Source organism: Dermochelys coriacea, chromosome 17 (assembly GCF_009764565.3).
Source record: "Dermochelys coriacea isolate rDerCor1 chromosome 17, rDerCor1.pri.v4, whole genome shotgun sequence".
NCBI lineage: Eukaryota > Metazoa > Chordata > Testudines > Dermochelyidae > Dermochelys > Dermochelys coriacea.
In genome coordinates, this window is record NC_050084.1 from 1,285,271 (window position 1) to 1,303,084 (window position 17,814).

At 40.5% G+C, this 17,814-nt stretch overlaps 1 protein-coding gene across 2 annotated transcripts in view; it reads left to right on the forward strand.

Annotated features, from left to right (window-relative positions):
* Positions 1-786: 786 nt before the first annotated feature.
* FOXN1 (forkhead box N1) overlaps positions 787-17,814 on the forward strand; it is a 55,098-nt gene continuing 38,070 nt past the window's right edge. Inside the window, exon 1 of one of the 2 annotated variants that reach the window (XM_043499170.1) lies at positions 787-876. The gene's annotated coding sequence lies outside the window, so the exon portion shown is untranslated. Of the gene's footprint in view, positions 877-1,026; positions 1,130-17,814 lie in introns of those variants that run through there. The other variant, XM_038376088.2, reaches the window with a different exon arrangement.

Here is a 17,814-nt window from a genome sequence, read left to right on the forward strand (position 1 = left end):
ATCACCCTGTGGGGTAGGTTAGTACTATTACAGTAGTGTGATCAAGTTTTTCTAGGGGACTCTAGAGTGTGCATGAGCCAGGTAAGGGAAGCATATACAAACATGTACTTCTACACCTGCACATATATATCCACACCCTCCTATACACATCAGTACAAACAAAACCCTTTACACATACACATGCACACCCACACAAATGCACATACTTGCAGCTCAGTCCTATTTATATGCCTGTGGTGCTGAAGGGTTTTTAGTACGGAAAATTCCCTTGAGAACACTTGCCTTGTGCGGAGTTTCTTAGATTGAAATGGTACAGTGTGTTGACTTTATTCCACAGTGGTGCCACAGTACTTTCCCATGATGAAACATCAGACTGAACAAAAGTATGGGATACCCTATTTCTGACAACTGAATGCTTGCCTGTAGTAAGGTGACGTCCAACTCAGGAAAACATGTTTTTAATCAACCTACTTAGGGTTAGAGGTTTGCAAAGCAAAGTAAGAGGTGGGCATTTCAAACCGAAAGAAAAGCAAAGAGGCGGAAGGGGAAAATTGCTATCTCCAGACTGTCAGAGTTCAATACCTGTCCAACTTCTCTCAAGAATTACCAAGAGTCTCTGCAGAACAAGGGAAAAAACCTGCAGCTTAGTCATTTTAGTATTCTTATTAAATGCAGGACTGCCTCAGGCTAAGAGGAGCTGATATCATAATTATTGGCTTGCCTAGCCAGCTGCCTTCCCTCACCTGATGTAAGATCAGATCTTTCCAGCCTTTGGGAGTCTCGGCACTGCTGAGCCTCCACTCTCTCCTACAAGGCTGTTTGCATGACCTAATCCCATCCTGGAGCAGCAGCACGCTGTTTTGCTTCAGTAGAAAGGTAAGAGGAAACCGCTGTCAACTTCATACAGCTTTTTAGAATTCACCCGTGAAAGCCAAAGGAAAGGGGGTGCAGAACTCTCATCTTGGCTCTTCTATTTAATCTGAAGTCTCTGAGGCTAACTCTGAAGAACTCCAGGCTGAGTCAGGTGGAAGGTCAGCATTTATATCCCTTTCCCCTCCGGCTCAGTCTAGGCTCTTGTCAGCTGTGAATGGGGAGCATTAAGAGGGGGAAAGAGTCAAGTAGACACCAGGTAAGCTCAGAGTTCTATTTCTCTTTTACTGGGAACAAGGAGTGTGGTAGCTAATGTTTAAGGGAAATAGTGACATACAAACAAGCCTTAGCTGTCCTTGGCGTCTGTACCAACTCCTAGGTTGCCAATTGCTGCATTGTTACAGGGAAAATCCAGGGGGATTTACCATTACTTGAAAAGTAATAATAAATATTAATATTCAAAGGACAGACTATGAGAAGCATTCACAAGACAATAAAATGAGTAACTCTCATGCCTTGTAGTATTAGAATGGGATTTATTTAAATTACATCTCCAACGGTAAGTCAAAAACCAGGAAAGCAAAATGTTTTGAAGCAAATATTGTGACCCCTGTTTTGGTTTAAGTATCACAGGTTTTGCCTTTTGTATTTTACATTTTTTGGGTGGTAGCTGTGAACTTATTCTCAGATTTGCTGCTGCACTGAAAGGCGTTCTGCCTATAATGGGATTCAGACAGACACGCAGACTTCAGGATGGACACCTTAGATTAACTGAGAAAAATTACTTATATGGTGGCTGCAGGTTGAAAGTTTTTTCTGTTTCTCTAAAGCACATATTAAATATGTAGCTGTCTAATCTATCTCTCAATTTCAGACTATCACAAAGAGAACCATTTGTGTTACAAAGGAGAGTAGTTATCAAACTTATCTATAACAACCAGCCATCAGTCATCTCTGACCCTCCTAAGCAACAGATGTGACATCAGATTAAATCTTGTTTGAAACAGAATTTACTGTACAAACACTTTGGTTTGATTTATCCTAATCACTCATTTTCTAATCTGATATTGATATTGGTATAAACTGGGATGAACTGGGTTAAACTCTATTTTATTTTTAATATATTAAGAGTGTGAAAGAGAAAAAAGTATTTAAATATCTGGAGTGGAAATGCTCAGGCAGCTCTTAGGGTGTAGGTTTGTGCATCTTGCTCTCAACCATCTGGTAAACTGTACAAACAGGTGCTTCCAGGTGCCGTGTGAGTCAATAGCTACCTCACTTTCATTTACTTTACATCCAGATGACAAGAGGTGGACATGGGCAGGATTAATTAACATGCTCCATGTGGTGCATTAATGTGAAGAAAGAGAGAACCTTGTAATATCAGTGTCTATACTGATCCATAGCTGATAATGTATAGCGTGAGATGGTGCTAGTTTGTACAATGAGCACAAATCATTGTACATACACCTAGAGTAACACCAGGTTGCTAGACAGATAATCAGATCCACATACTTTTTACTCAGCTAGCAGCCAGTTGAATGCACAGAAGAGTATATGCAGGTGCCCAGATACCATGGTGATGGGCACAGTATAAGAACCTGAACAGAACAGGATAAAACACAGAATCATTATTGTAAAACACAGGGCTGAAGGAAGAAAACAGTGGACAAGAGACAACTAGATAAGACAATGTCTCTCAGTTCCCTTCATTACAGTCCCAGGTTTTCTCCAAGATAATATGGTTGCTGTTCAGATACACCCAATATTTAGGAGGAGACAAATTGAGAGGAGGCCCCAGGAAGGGATATGTCACACTATTTTGAAACAGCTACAGTGTGAAAACAGAAACAAGAAAATATAATAGCGTAAGGCTCCTAGAAATCAAAGATTAACAAGAAACCTTGTGCTGTGAACCTGGGAGAGCGACTGGAAAATAGGACGACTTTCAAGAACAACTCCTATAACCCAGCTCTCACAGGTTGTTATGAGGCAGAGAGATAGGGAGACGAGCAATGCTGCAGGGCTCAAAGTCACACAAGGCCCCCAGAAAACTTTGAAACTGAACTCCTCATACGGTACACAAGATAATGAAGGCTACACCCACCCACCCATTCACTAAGAGAGCCTCTGAGAGTTGGGACATCTTTAACCATAGGTTTCAAGATGACTACAGCCTGACCTTTAATATTAAGGACTTCAAGTTCTGAACAGCACAAGTGATTCTCAGGTGGTGTCTGTCTGAGCTCCATAGGTAATGGGAGTCAGAAAGGCTCCTATTTGGGAGAGGAGCACAGATAAAATAGTGCTGGACATTTAGCATTTGAGTGAGAGCCACAAAAATAGCAAAAGGAGGCAACTCCTCAGCAGCTCGGAATTTACTCTTTTGTGGCCATGTTCTGAGCTGTTAACCAGAGACCCTGAGCTTCATGGTTTGGGTTAAACACCCCTCCCTGATCCCTTGAACCTTGCAAAGAATTACTTTGAAATACAGAGAGATTAATTATGGAGATAATGCAGATTAGTGACATACCTACCTTTAGGCATACCCAGGGCCACATCTTCCAAGGTGTTTCCATTATATAGTTAATGTGTATAGAGAAAACTATCAGTTCTCACAAGCTAAGCAGGCTTGAAAAGGGTCAGAGTATTTAGAAGGGAAACCACCAATAAACAACTATAAGCACATAGCTACTGGAGGAAGTGATGCTGATGATTCAGTAGGTGGTACTCTTTCCTCTGAATCAGACTTGAACCAATACCCTAGCAGGGTGCTCAGGGTCACTGTGCTGCTTGCATAGCAGATCAGATTTAAAACAAAGCTGTTGATCAGTTGTGATTATTAAATATCATGACACTTTTCATAAGAATAGAAGAATTAACCATGGTGTCCTGGTCAATTTTAAAGTCAGGTTATCTATCTCGTCTGCTTTCCCAATAATGATTTACTGCTCTTCAACTCCCCTCCTCACTAGCCTCCCCTTACCCACACCAAAGCAGCTCCTTGTCTTTGACTAAAGGGCCTTGTACAACTTAGCCCACCGACCTCTTTGCTCTCACCTCTGTTTGCTCCCCTCTTGTATTGTCCAAGCTGCATGACTAAGCACCCCAGTCACCTCTTTCACACTGTCAGTAGCTTCCTCCATGTTTCCCTCTAAACCTAGAACCCCTGATGTGACTCAGTCTACCAGGCCCTCTAGCTCTCTGAAAACACAGTCTTCCCCAAGAAGCTTGTATACACTAGTTCTCCCTTGAATCAGCATTTACAGAAATACAAATATTACTAAGATATCTAAAACCTTTCTCTACCCTGTTTCCATTTAGAATGTAACCTTTTTGAGAGCAAGGACCATGTCTACTTACCTGCCCAGAAAGCACCTAACACACCTTTTGCAGTATATAAAGATTTGGAATAAAATAATATGAATGTAAATATGTTCCATTTACCTACATTTCCTAAGCAGAGCTGAATACTGCATTCTTCACTTCCTGTCTTAAAATGTTGTTGAATATTGCTGAGTGCTATTAAAGTGGTTGGGAAAGTGATCCCTGTATAGCCCTTGATGAGGTTTAATTAATGTATGTAAAACATTTTAAATTGCTTGGATGAGACAAGGTTCCTGCAGTGCAAAGTGTTATTATCCTTCTGGCAGTGAAGTGCCCAAAAATGAACACAGCAGACTAGGGTGAGGTCTCATCAGAGCCTGATAATGAAGTTTAACATGCTATCATTTCGATCCAGTTTCCCTCTGTACTCCTTCCTCACCAGCTTGTCACAGTCTCTCAAAGGAGCCTAGCTAGTGTCAGCTTACTACTTCCACACTTATCCCTTGCTTTCCTCCTGGAATGGGGTAAATATCCCTGCCCTGCAAACTCTAGCTGCTGGTTCAGCAGGTCTGCCAAGGCAGGTCCCTGCAACATTCCCCTCTCTGGGCAAATGGTAGAATGCCAGAAATATTAGACAGGAACCTGTTTTTCCAGGAATGTAAGTAATCCATTGAAAGAAATAATTTACTATTGTCCCAGCTGGGCTAATTAAACTGCTAGGCACTGACCTCCATTCATGAACAAGACTTTCAGAAAGGAACAGTGCAAACACCAGAGGAGAGAGGGAGCCTCACGGTTCCTCAATCAAAATCTTTCTCTCCCATGCTGGGCTGACAATCCCATACCATTCTCTGAGGTCAAATCATTACAAGAAGTTTTCCCCTATGGACAAAGAGCTCCCTCAGACTCAGGACTCTCTTCAACTAGGGCATACAACTAGGGGAAGTAATTTATTTCTTAGAGTTCGGGAGAGTTAAGCCCTGTTAACACTATCATCAAAATAACTCATTCTCAAAATAAGATTTATCTTGACAACTCTTGTTTTTCCATAAGGTTAGAAAAACACCTGAGGAAGTGTGCAAATCTCTCTACTGTTTCCTATGATTTAATGTAACTGGGTTTAAAATGCATAACCATGTTATTGCAAGTTAAACTAATTTTATTACTGTAATACTGTTCATACTTTCCCATTGGGAAACAGGGCACATGTGCTCTTTAATGCATAAAATCATGGGACAGGGTCATGTAGTATCCCAGAATTTCTCATACTTTGACTTGGCATTTCCCAATTAGCAGTCTACTGTAATTTAAGGCCATTAATCAATTGAATATATACCCTAGTTCCCCCTTTAGGAATATAGGAACAGTGGGCTAAGGTTCTTTGAAATGCTGAGCAGCTGGAGAGCCCCTGAACTGTCAGAGGGGGGAGTCACTCTGAAGTCAATTACCCAGATACTTGAATTTTGTTTTGGTGATGTCCAAGAAATATTGTCTTCTGATCTCTTTGTGAGAACCTTTCAAATTATTGCAACAGTAGCTTAAATACTACGGCCAACAGTTTCAAAAATATCCTGTCATGTTGGAAGCCCAATTTGGAACAGGTTGGGCTTAATCTTCAGGGGTGTTGAGCATTAACTTCTCTTATTTAAGTTAACTGGAGTCAAAGAAGCTCAGCAATTCTGAAAATCAGGCCCAAAAGTATCAAAGTTGGGCACAGAAAAATTAAAGCACCCAAAATCAGCAGCTACTTTTGAAAATTTGGGTTAAAAGTTAAAATAGATGTAAACCTTTTATTTATTATTAGTAGTAGTACCATAGCACCTAGGAGCTCAAGCTATGGACCAAGCCCCCATTGTGCTAGGCATTGTACAACCGCAATCTCTGCCTCAAGGAGTTTACAATCTAAATACAAGCTCAGAGACAAAGATGGATACAGGTAGAAGGGGGAACACAAGGAAACAATGAGGCAGTATTGGTCAGTATGACAGGCAAAGGTCTCAGCACATCTTGCTTTTCCCGTAGAATTCTTTTTTGTTTGTTTCTTTAGTGGGGGGATAGAGGCAAAGTCTGAGTGGGACAAATTTAGAGATACCTATCACATGGAACACAGCAGCCTTCATTATGAATTTGTAGGAGTTATGGGATTCCAGGACAAGTGCTTGGGATCTTTGTGTGCTTTTAACCTAGTAATAGCATGGTTAAGGTCATGTCTATGCTCTGGGCACTGAAGTAGCATATATTGTAGCAGAGACACTTCCTACATTGATGGAAAGGGGTTTTCCTTTGGTGTAGGTAATCTACTTCCCCGAGTGGTGGTAGCTAGGTCAACAGACTATTCTTCTGTTGTCTTAGCTGCATCTACATCAGAGGTTTGCTCAGTTTAACTACTGCACTCAGGGGTTATATATGGCTTTTCTACATAAGGACTGAAGTTAATGCGCATAAACTGAAGCACATGAAATCCTTGGCATTAAGCTACAGCAAACTAAGACCACTTTACTTCTGAATGAGACTATCTACACCATGTTTAACCTGCTTTAGCTTATGTGCATTAACTTCACACCTTTAGTTAATTTAACTTTTCCGAGTGTCTCTGTGTAGACAAGCCGAGCACAAGTCTACATGACACCATACAGCAGATAGGATATGCCAAACAAGAATACAGGCCTTGCTCCAAAGAGTTTGCTATCTACAGGCCTGGGTCACACAATGCAGAGCAAAGCAAGAGATAGGATACCAGAGGGACAAACAAAGAGTAGCAGAGTGTAGAGGGGAAGGATTGTCCAGTGGCTAGGCCACTAAGCTGGGACTTGGGAGGCCTGGATTCAATTCCCTGTTTCACCAGTGACATCCTTTATGACCTTGGGCAAGTCCCTTAGCCTCTCTATAAAATGGGGATACTAGTACTCCCTGCCTCACCAGGAAGTTGTGTGGATACATACATTGAAGATGTTAAGGTGCTCAGATATGATGGTGATAGGGGCCAGAGAAGTATAATGGATAGATTCTCTACCATGCCAAATTTCTGCAGCAAGTGGGGCAGCATCAGGAAGCTGGTTATGGCTTCCTGAAGCTCTGCCCATCTGCAGCACAAAAAACAGACCTTGCTTTAACCTCCACTAGCTAACAACAATATGCAACTTTATCCTTGGCCCCAATGCCTGCTCAGCCAGGGACTCCCCTATGCAGGGGAGATCCTCAGCAAGGAAAATCAAGCCAGATTCCACCCCCTATGTGCCATGAGAGTGGGCTGAGAATCTGTAGCTGGAAGACTTCAGAGAAAAAGTGGGTTTTAAGAAGGGATTAGAAGTTCCAAGCACAGAACTGGGGTGAAGTTCAGATTGTGGGAAGTCAACAAAAGGAGCATTTAGGAGAGATGATTAAAAGTATGAACAGTGAAATAGGGTGTAGGCTGAAATAAACACTGGAGCTGGAGTGGAGTGAGCTGCTTGAATTTAACATTGTAGTATTGGCAGTTGCAGTGTTCAGAAATCATGAGCGTTTGAAAAATGAATAAATGTGGGGTTCTTTTAATTTTCCTTCTGTTTTTTTTTTTAAGTCATTTTGGGTTCAGGTTTCAAGCTTTCCTCCACAAGCATGAGGACTAGAAGCGTGCTTTATTTTTAAAATGAAAGCTGAGTTTCACACTTATTTACATAATTTCATGAGCTGGGGCTTTTTTTGAAAAACGTGACATTGTGCGAGACTTAGGGTAAAATGGTGAAAGCTGGTCACACAGCACTTAGGAAGAAAAGAAAACAGGAAAAGCTTCAAGAACGACTAGTGGTTAGAGAGAAACAATGTGAGATATTCCAAGGCGGAGAGGGACAGGTTTCCATTTCCTTCAGGCTAATTAAGCAAATCAGAGTGGATGTGTTAATTGGAATAGGAAGCACGTGTGACATATTTAGGGTTCAAGCAGGCACCAATGTTTTCATAATACAAGTGGTTTAGGTTTCTCTTACAGGAGTTAATTCAGTTCTTTATATTTTTAAAGCTTTATTCTCCTTCTAATTTTCCATTTTCTTCCCCCCATTTTTGCCAGCTCTGCCAAACCACATGTCATAAAGAATGTACTGAGCAATATGAGATAGTCAGCCAGCTAGTCACTTAGCTAATCCCATCACAGAGCCTGAAAGAATAGCTTGGATTTTTGGCCTGACAATAAAATGCACGTCCCTCATACCATAACCACTGGGCACTATACATTAAAGTTCTGAGTTCTACCGAGTGAAACATTAAATCAAAGGGTATTTATCCCTGAATTAAAACAGGAAAGTCTAAAATAAAACCAGTTACTAAGCCCACTTGCTCATGGCAAGTTGTTCTGCATTCTCCATTATTCTGCAAATGAAAACTGAACACCTGAGTAATCCCTCTGCTCAGGATCCTACTTTGATTGACATCTTAATAAATAAATACTTAGGCCAGGCTTCAGCTTTCATTTCCTTATTTCTGATGTTAAAATCTTTTCTTTTTTTAAATGGTGCATCGCATTGTACTCCAAAGGGAAGATAAACTAGTTTTGGTTTACCTCAGCAATACTCACCTCCTGTCTGTCCTGCAGACAAATGGTTCATTTCCCAGGAGATCTGCACAGTATCCAAATTCTAAACAATACCTGACCTTTTGGCTTCAACAAACAGAAAATGGTCAAATCAACAAAAAGTGTATAATGAATGTCTGTATGGGAATTACCAGAAAATTACTCCCCTCCTCCCCCAATTCTCTTTGGTGTTTTTTGGGGCAGTAGTTAACACTGGTATAGGATGCACACAGGATCATAGCGCCAAAGCTGTGGTTTACAGTTCATGTTCATGTAGGCTGACCAGACAGCAAGTGTCAAAAATCAGGACAGGAGGTAGGGGGTAATAGGTGCCTATGGGAGAAAAAGACCTAAAAATTGGGACTGTCCCTATAAAATTGGGACATCTGGTCACCCTAGTTCATGTTTCCATTAAAAACCAGCTACTCCACATACAATTTCTGTTTGAATTCTGCAGAGTTTCCAGCACAGAGCATCTTTTTAAAATAAAAACAAAATTGTTAAAATGAGCGTAATTGGAATATTACTTCTAGAAATGGGCATGGGTAACAGCTGATGCTTTTGTGACCATCTTGAATTAACATCTCAAATAAATGAACGAATGAATCAACCACACTTTAATATTAACCCATCCAACCAAAACAATTTACATCTATTTAGTTCCTGTGCTGTGAAGCCTTTTAATATTTTGAAAATGTGAAGAAACAGTAATTTATAAAGTAACTGCTAAAGATACATATGTTGCTGCTCACTTCTTTGGTGTCCATAATACCATTACTTCATATCCTTTCAAATGGCGTTGGTTACTTTGGACTCAATAGATGAGCTATTTATATAGTTATGAGAATAGGTCCAAATCATCTCACCTTTCTCAGCAGTGAGCCCCTGCAACAGAACACCTTTTGGTTCACAGGTACTCCTTGCTCTACAAAAACCACTGTTCTTTTTGCTTCATTTTCTTATTCCCATATATTTTTTGCATTCATTTATTAAGGCTGGGCTTTTTGAGGGGCTCCTTTGCTCAGGCTCTTTGTCATTGTTGGGCACACACATTCCCTCTCCGACTCCCTGACTCAAACAGATTCCCACACAGACTGTCGGTTTCTCTAATGGAAGGAAGTGGTTACCCTCCTCATCAGCAGATCTTTATATTTAGAGGAATTAGCGCCCCTCCTTCCCAGACTCTGAACCAAATTTGCAGGTGAGTTTAAGCAAGTCCAAGAAACTCTAGATGGGGGTCTAAACTGGTGTAATTTATGCTACAGCTATATTAGGAGGATTTTCAGGTATAGCTATGCCGGCAAACTGTTATAGTGTAGACAAGTCCTTATATTTCTTTTCCTTCAATTCCCCACTGATGTTTAGACTTCCTTAGGACCTGTCTAAACACAAACTGTCACTGTCAGTGAAATAAATCAATTGGTTTTAATTCATATCTTTTGTAATTATGGTCCAAGCCTGAACAGACACTCACATCAGATTAAGAGTGTTTTACTTTGATTTATCATTTTGCCAATTTAGGCTAAATTGAAATAGAATTTTTAATCCAAAAAAAGACTGTCTATACACAAAATAACAAAAGATGTAAACTAAAATCGAGAATGTCCTTATACTAAGGAGTTAAAATCGGAGGTGATCTGTGGGTTAGGTTCCCACACACAATCTATGTCTATGAAAGTTTGGTGTAATTTACACACTAAGCTGCTGAAAGATGAAAGAAGCTATAAATTAAAGTGGCCTGTACCCTGTTTTAACATATACCTTTTGTCTCCTCAGTGTGTAAATTACAGCACCTAAACTCCCTGGCCTGGTCTAGAGCAGAGTTTTTGGTCCTGCTGTAACTCAAGTTAATTGATTTCCACTTTACTCAAGTAGATTAACAGAATAGAAAATGCTAATCTAGACACTCAACAAACATTTGTTCCAGGAACAAATGTTTACTGGGCATTTAGATAATTAAGACAACTGTAAATGCTAATTTTTCTATTTCCATTCTCAATTTGTTGTCTCTTCCTTATCTATGTTCTAGTTGCATTTGGGCCCAAAAGAAACAAATCTCAGGGTCCAGCCAAGCCCAGATGAAGAGGCTACTTTTGGAATTTAATGTTATTCTAACTGTGAGCTGTGATTAGGAGAGCACAGAATGGGATGTAGTAAAGAGAATTTCTGAAGACTTCTTCTAAAATATCAGATTTTATTGTTCTGATGATTTCAGAGTATTTTAACACTTTGGAATTAAAAATTAAAAGAAATGAAGACTTTTCAGTCATTAAAAAAAAGTTGAAATTTGAATGTACTACAGTCCTTACCTGATCTACAAGTAAATCCCTTGTTAGGTTTTAGAGTCTTACTCCCTTCACAATAAGGATTGTTGTGAATCAGATTAATTTCTTTCCCAGGAAAGGCTAAATATAGACATAGATTATGAATCATGGAGACAGACAATCCTGCTCTGACCAATACAGCAACCACTTTGGAAAGGTAGTGGAGTTGGAGCTTAACCTTAGAAGCAGTAAATCTTTATTGAATTATTTACTGGTACCATACTACACTTGTTTCTCTAAGGGCAGATTATTCTTGAGAGTCAGGTATTTGTATGGCATAGCAAAGAAAGGTGCAAGTTCGTAGAGGAGTGGCTTACACCACATTTTCATGAATTAGGATGGGGACACAAGAGTGTAACACTTTTTCCTACCAAACTATGATAATGTGTAATTATAACCATCAAAACATGGTGCTTAGATGCCCAAGCAGAGCAAAGCAGCCAGAAGGGCGGCCAATGATCTAGCTCCTAGTGTGAAGTATTACTAGAAACAGCAATGATGTTTGTCATTGTTCAATGATTTCCATAACAAACGTTCTCCCACATTAGAAGATTTTTTTTCTAGCTTCCCGCCCTACAAACTCAGACTAGAATCAGAAAGTCAAAGAGAATGCACATCATCTCCAGTAACGGTCTGCAGCCAAATCATGGTCTCAGTTACATGTGTGCAACCCTATTGTCTTCTGATTATAAACTAGATTAATAGATTCTAAAGACAGAAGGGACCACTGCGATCATCTAGTCTGACCTCCTGTGTAGCACAGGCCACAGAACTTCCCCAAAATAATTCCTAGAGCAGAACTTTTATAAAAATCTCCAATCTCGATTTAAAACTTGTCAGTGACGGAGAATCATAGAATCATAGAATATCAGGGTTGGAAGGGACCCCAGAAGGTCATCTAGTCCAACCCCCTGCTCAAAGCAGGACCAAGTCCCAGTTAAATCATCCCAGCTAGGGCTTTGTCAAGCCTGACCTTAAAAACCTCTAAGGAAGGAGATTCTACCACCTCCCTAGGTAACGCATTCCAGTGTTTCACCACCCTCTTAGTGAAAAAGTTTTTCCTAATATCCAATCTAAACCTCCCCCATTGCAACTTGAGACCATTACTCCTCGTTCTGTCATCTGCTAATGTCAATGTCTGCTGAGAATCCAACACAATCCTTGGTAAATTGTTCTAATGGTTAACTACACCTTTGTAACTCCATGGGCTTTATTGTTTACACTGGGGTAAGAGATTGGCCCTGTAACTGGACCTTTGTAAACAATTCTGTTAATGCACAGGAGCTGGGTTGGCTCTATAGAAGTAAAAATAGTACAAAATGGCTTTTATCACTAAAATCAGCTTATAATTCTCTGAATATGCCTAGGGAGATCTGCTGAGCAGGAAGGTACCATTTCTACATAGTCACTTTTCAGAGTAGAACTATGCTTTGGAAAGGGAGCTTTCACAGAGTAAAATTGGAAGGAAAGAAAATCGTAACAAAAACTTTCCCTGAAATTTTCTGTTCTCCCTTTGCTAATCCTGCACAGTACTGAGCACTCCATCCCCGATCCAGCAAAGCATGTGCTCTGCTAGATTGGGTACAGAGCAATCATCATCTTGTTGGATAGGACTGAGCCCAGGGAGAGCAATTCAAGTTTTGCGATATGCCACTTACTTTAAGAGACTTGTTTAATTGGGTCATTTTCTTGTCTGTGGTTGTCGGCTCTACTGCTGGTTTTAGAGTAGCACTAAGCATTATCTTGTTATATTACTCCTGGCACCTGGCTCCCTAATTCTCCCCAACAGAAGCAGAGACTGTTCACTCAGAGGCATCTGCAATTTTCTCAAGTTCAGGGGGATTATTCCTTTCTGGATTAGATACCTATACCTTTTGTGCAATGATGTATTTGTGCATATGACTGGCTCATCACTAGAAGGAACTGTTTAGTGGTGAGAGCTCTCTCTTTCCTAAAATTACTGGGGCCTGTCTATAAATGAGAAGAGTTGGGGAATGACATTCATAGTGGGACATAATCTGAGACTCCTTCTGAAACATGACCTGACTGCAAACTCTCTGGATCCCATGGGGTTATATTTGTATTTCTTTTGAAGAAAATGTTACATCATGAAGAGGTATTTTTAGTTACCCTTAGTGTGGGACTGGGAGAGGGGAATCTATTGATAACAGACTACAAATACAATAAGAAAAGGAGTACTTATGGCACCTTAGAGACTAACAAATTTATTTGAGCATAAGCTTTCATGAGCTACAGCTCACTTCATTGGATGCATTAGATGAAGTGAGCTGTAGTTCACGAAAGCTTATGCTCAAATAAATTTGTTAGTCTCTAAGGTGCCACAAGTTCTCCTTTTCTTTTTGCGAATACAGACTAACATGGCTGCTACTCTGAAACCTACAAATACAATGGTAAAATTCACTCATGAGGAATCAACTGATAGATGCTCGGGATACAGAGCAAACAGAAAGTGGACCCAGGGGGACAGTGATGGGGCTCTGGAATTTACAGCTATATGACTTGACTGTACAGGTCACTCTGGCAAGCAGACCCATCCCTTTGGGCATACGGTAAACCATTCAAGGTGGGAGTATTTATTTATTATTTTAGAAGTTTTTAAGAAGGCTGAAATATCTCCAAGCCTGGAACAGACAGAGATGGCACTTGCACTTCTGTAAGCGTGAAAGCCTTCATTTATTCCTTGGGTGTGAGTAAAAAGAAGTGGAGGACTTGTGGCACCTTAGAGACTAACAAATTTATTTGAGCATAAGTGAGTGCGAATGAGAGGCGGTGGGAAGTATTTTTACTGAGGTCTGAGTACATTTTACCTGTCTGCTGGGTAATGGATACCATTCCTGCTCTTTATATTTGTCCCTTTGCTTGCTTTCTGTAATGGTACTTAGAACAGGGGCTTATAGAGAGAAGGTATAAAATGAAGGGCAGCCAATGTCTTCTGAAGAGTGATTGTATGGTATTGTTAATAGAGCAGTCAAAAGTGTGCTCGCTGCCTCCCCACAGCGCTTACAACCTAAACAGGCAGCACACAGGCAAAGGAGCGGGGATTAGGGTCTGTGCTGTCAGAGCCTTGTTTTTAACTCGTCTGTTTGCCCTTATTATTATTTAGGGTTTTTTCAAACCCATGTTTATTTGATCTCACTCCCTCTCTTTCTCTCATCAGCACAATGTGGACACTTGATGAGAGTTGAAAGAACTCTTGGCATTTATATTATAATATCTTTCTCCTTCTGAAAGGAGAATAGCTTTGGGAATAGGAGGGGCCTTGTTAATAGTTGGGGTTATTCTTCCACATAAATTGGTGCCTCCCATGGCACCTGATCCTCCACCTTTGGTGCTTTGTGGGAGATTTTTCCATGCATCTCTAGGGATAAGTGACAGAAGCTTATATTCCTCCAAACCCCATGGTGTGCTTCTGGGAGACAGCTGGATTAGTTTCTAGTTGCTAAATGGATGCTGAAAGGCATTTGATCTTGGGAAGTCGAAGTAAGTATTTAAGAGTCACCTTTTTTCAAGGGCTTTATCAACAGAAACTAGAAATTTGAGCCAGAATCTCTTCAGTTCCAACCACATGCAATTCCTTGTCTACACTGAGGATTTCAGCCTCCAGTGGCCAGCCACCCGTACAAAACTCTTGTAAAAACAGGTAAAACCACCAGTGTAAATTGCAGCTTATAGCAGCTTTGCCTGTCCACACTTGGAACTAGTAATGATGAAGCTACATCAACGGCTGGAATAAGAGCCAATCCCAAATGTAGACAAGGCCTTGAAGACAGCATCTTAAAGAGGACAAGAACTAATGCTCAATAAAAAAAAAAAATAAAAATAAAAGAAATCTCAGCCATTGGAACTTGAGAACTTGTCTGGGGGAAATTCAGTGTCTACGGCTCTGCTGGCTTCTCCCCTTCTTAGTGAACACGTCACTGCTCAGTGAATCAGTTGCCCACGTTTTTTACATACTCAACTTACAGCCATACCAATAAAATTCCCAAATCCATTCCCTAGATCAAATAAAGGTAATTACAGAGCTCACTGTGGGCGATTCCCAGTGGGAGTGGCCATGGGTGGGGCTGGAAGGTGAATACTGTAAATGCACAACAGAGAAAATGGGAATGTACCACACCCATCATAAAACATGCTGTCACAGTCAGCAACAGAAATCATTAGGGTGGATCTTTATACACACCTTTCTCATAAAGAAAGAAAGATGGCACAAGATCCCAAGATGAACTCACAAGCCACAGGGAGCTGAGCATGACTCACTCACTGTGGGAGAGGAGAAAACTGGAGAGGATTATGAGACTGCTGAAGGAGCAGTGTCTTCATGTTTTCTATGAGAGCCCTTCCCCTATGGGATGGACTGGGTACATCATATTGCACATTCTCATAGATAATTCATTGGCTATGTCTCATAGTACACATTTGCAGCACCTCAATAGAAGACACATCAGGTGTGTTACCATACCCTCTAGCTCCAAGCCCATTCCGCGTTACCCTGTGCATCCATCTCAGCCTCGTCACAGGACCAAGGCCTCTTCCCCACTGCTTTTCTCCTTCCATCCTAACTGCTTTCAGCCCCACCGTATGCACTGCTTCTGTCCATTGGATTCTTGTCAGTCAGAAGATAGTCTCTAAGGTGCCACAAGTACTCTTTTTTTTTGCGGATACAGACTAACACGGCTGCTACTCTGGAAGGTAGTGCTGATGTCTCTTCAGTATTTCTCCTGCCCATACAATGCCACTCCCAGCCACACTGCACGGAGAACTGTTGTTCCTGTCCAACGGGCTGGAGAATTCGGTCAGATTCATGCTAGTGAAAATGCAACATTGTATCTAAATCTGTTTTGCACTGTTTAAACCTGTCAGCTCAGATGGTTATCCTGGGAATGGCTACACTTCGGCTGGAAGTTTGCCTACCAGATCAGGAAGACTGACAGAGGGTAGCAGTGCTGGAGCTAATGTACTAATAATAGCAATGAGCATGTTGCAGCAGGAGCAGTGCAAGGGCTAGTCACCCAAGTATGGATCCAGGGGGTCAAACGGGCTTTTACTTGGGCAGTTAAACCATGTTACCCCCATGTCCACACTGTTGTTTTTAATGCACTAGCTCAAGCAGAGGTAGCGCGTGTCTGTCTACCCAGACTAGGAGACATGCTCCCAGCTGTAGGGTAAAAATACCCACTAAGGGAAATATTCAAAGATTCTCTATTTAGAGTTGGGTCTGATACCATGGTCAAATCTATGGTATAAAGTAATGAAATCTCACATGGCTCACATTGAAACCAGCACAAATCTGTGCATCTCCAGAATCGGAGAGTGCTAAGCAATGGATGGGAATCTCAAAAATAAATTTATTTAAGAACATAAAAATGGCCATACTGGGTCAGACCAATGGTCCATCTAGCCCAGTATCCTATCTTTCATCAGTGACCAATGCCAGATGCTTCAGAGGGAATGAACAGAACAGGTAATCATCAAGTGATCCATCCCCTGTAATCATTCCCAGCTTCTGGCAAACAGAGGCTAGGGACATTTCAGAGCATGGTTTTGCATCTCTGCCCATCTTGGATAATAGCCATTGACAGACCTATCCTCCATGAACTTATCTAGATCTTTTTTGAACCCTGTTACAATCTTGGCCTTCACAACATCCTCTGGCAAAGAGTTCCACAGGTTGACTGTGTGTGGTGTGAAGAAATACTTCCTTTTGTTTGCTTTAAACCTGCTGCCTCTTAATTCATTTGGTGACTCCTAGTTCTTGTGTTATGAGGAGTAAATAACACTTCCTTATTTACTTTCTCCATGCCAGTCATGATTTTATAGACCTCTACCATACCCCCCCTTCATCTCTTTTCCAAGCTGAAACGTCTCAGTCTTATTAATATCTCCTCATATGGCAGCCATTCCATACCCCTACTCATTTTTGTTGGCCTTTTCTGTACCTTTTCCAATTCTAAAATATCTTTTTGGATCTGCACACGGTATTCAAGATGTGGGCGTAACATGGATTTATATAGAGGCAATATGATATTTTCTGTTTTAACCATGGATTTATATAGACACAATATAATATTTTCTCTATCTTATTTAAGTTTGAATAAAATAAATTTACATTATAACACTGCTTGATAGCACTTTAATGAAGGCTGCAAATCTATTCCAATCATAAGCCTATACTCAAATGTTCATACTTTTTCAATATATTCACATTTTATTTAAATTTTCCATGTGTTGTGCCTGCTCTAAAATAAAATTTTCCTCAAAAAATTTGACCAAAATCTGTCCCTTTATCTTTTTTTAGTTTTGGGTGAATGAAAAATAAATCACTTTTTCTATATAAAAATAAATAGATAAAAACAAACAGCTTTTTGAAAAGTACTATAGAAAAGATGGTTTTAAACTCAGCATGAACATAGCCCTCGCTGAGGACCAGTGCCTGTCCTTGGCTTGGGGGGAAAATTAACAAAGTTGTGCATACTGAGCATGTGCAGTAAAAAAGTGGCTTCAAGTCTAAAGATGTGCAATTGCACAAAGAAGTTTTGCACATGTGGGCACACGGTTAAGTAAGTACGCACTGATTGCGTTAAGAGATTTACAAGCTGTACTGGTAAAACTGGCAGGGCTTGTACACTACACATGGTGAAAAAACTGTTTTTTCCCTTTTCTTTGCCTACCTTCCCAGGTTATTTTTAAAAACCCTACAAAACGAAAGGCAAAAAAATTGCACCAGTA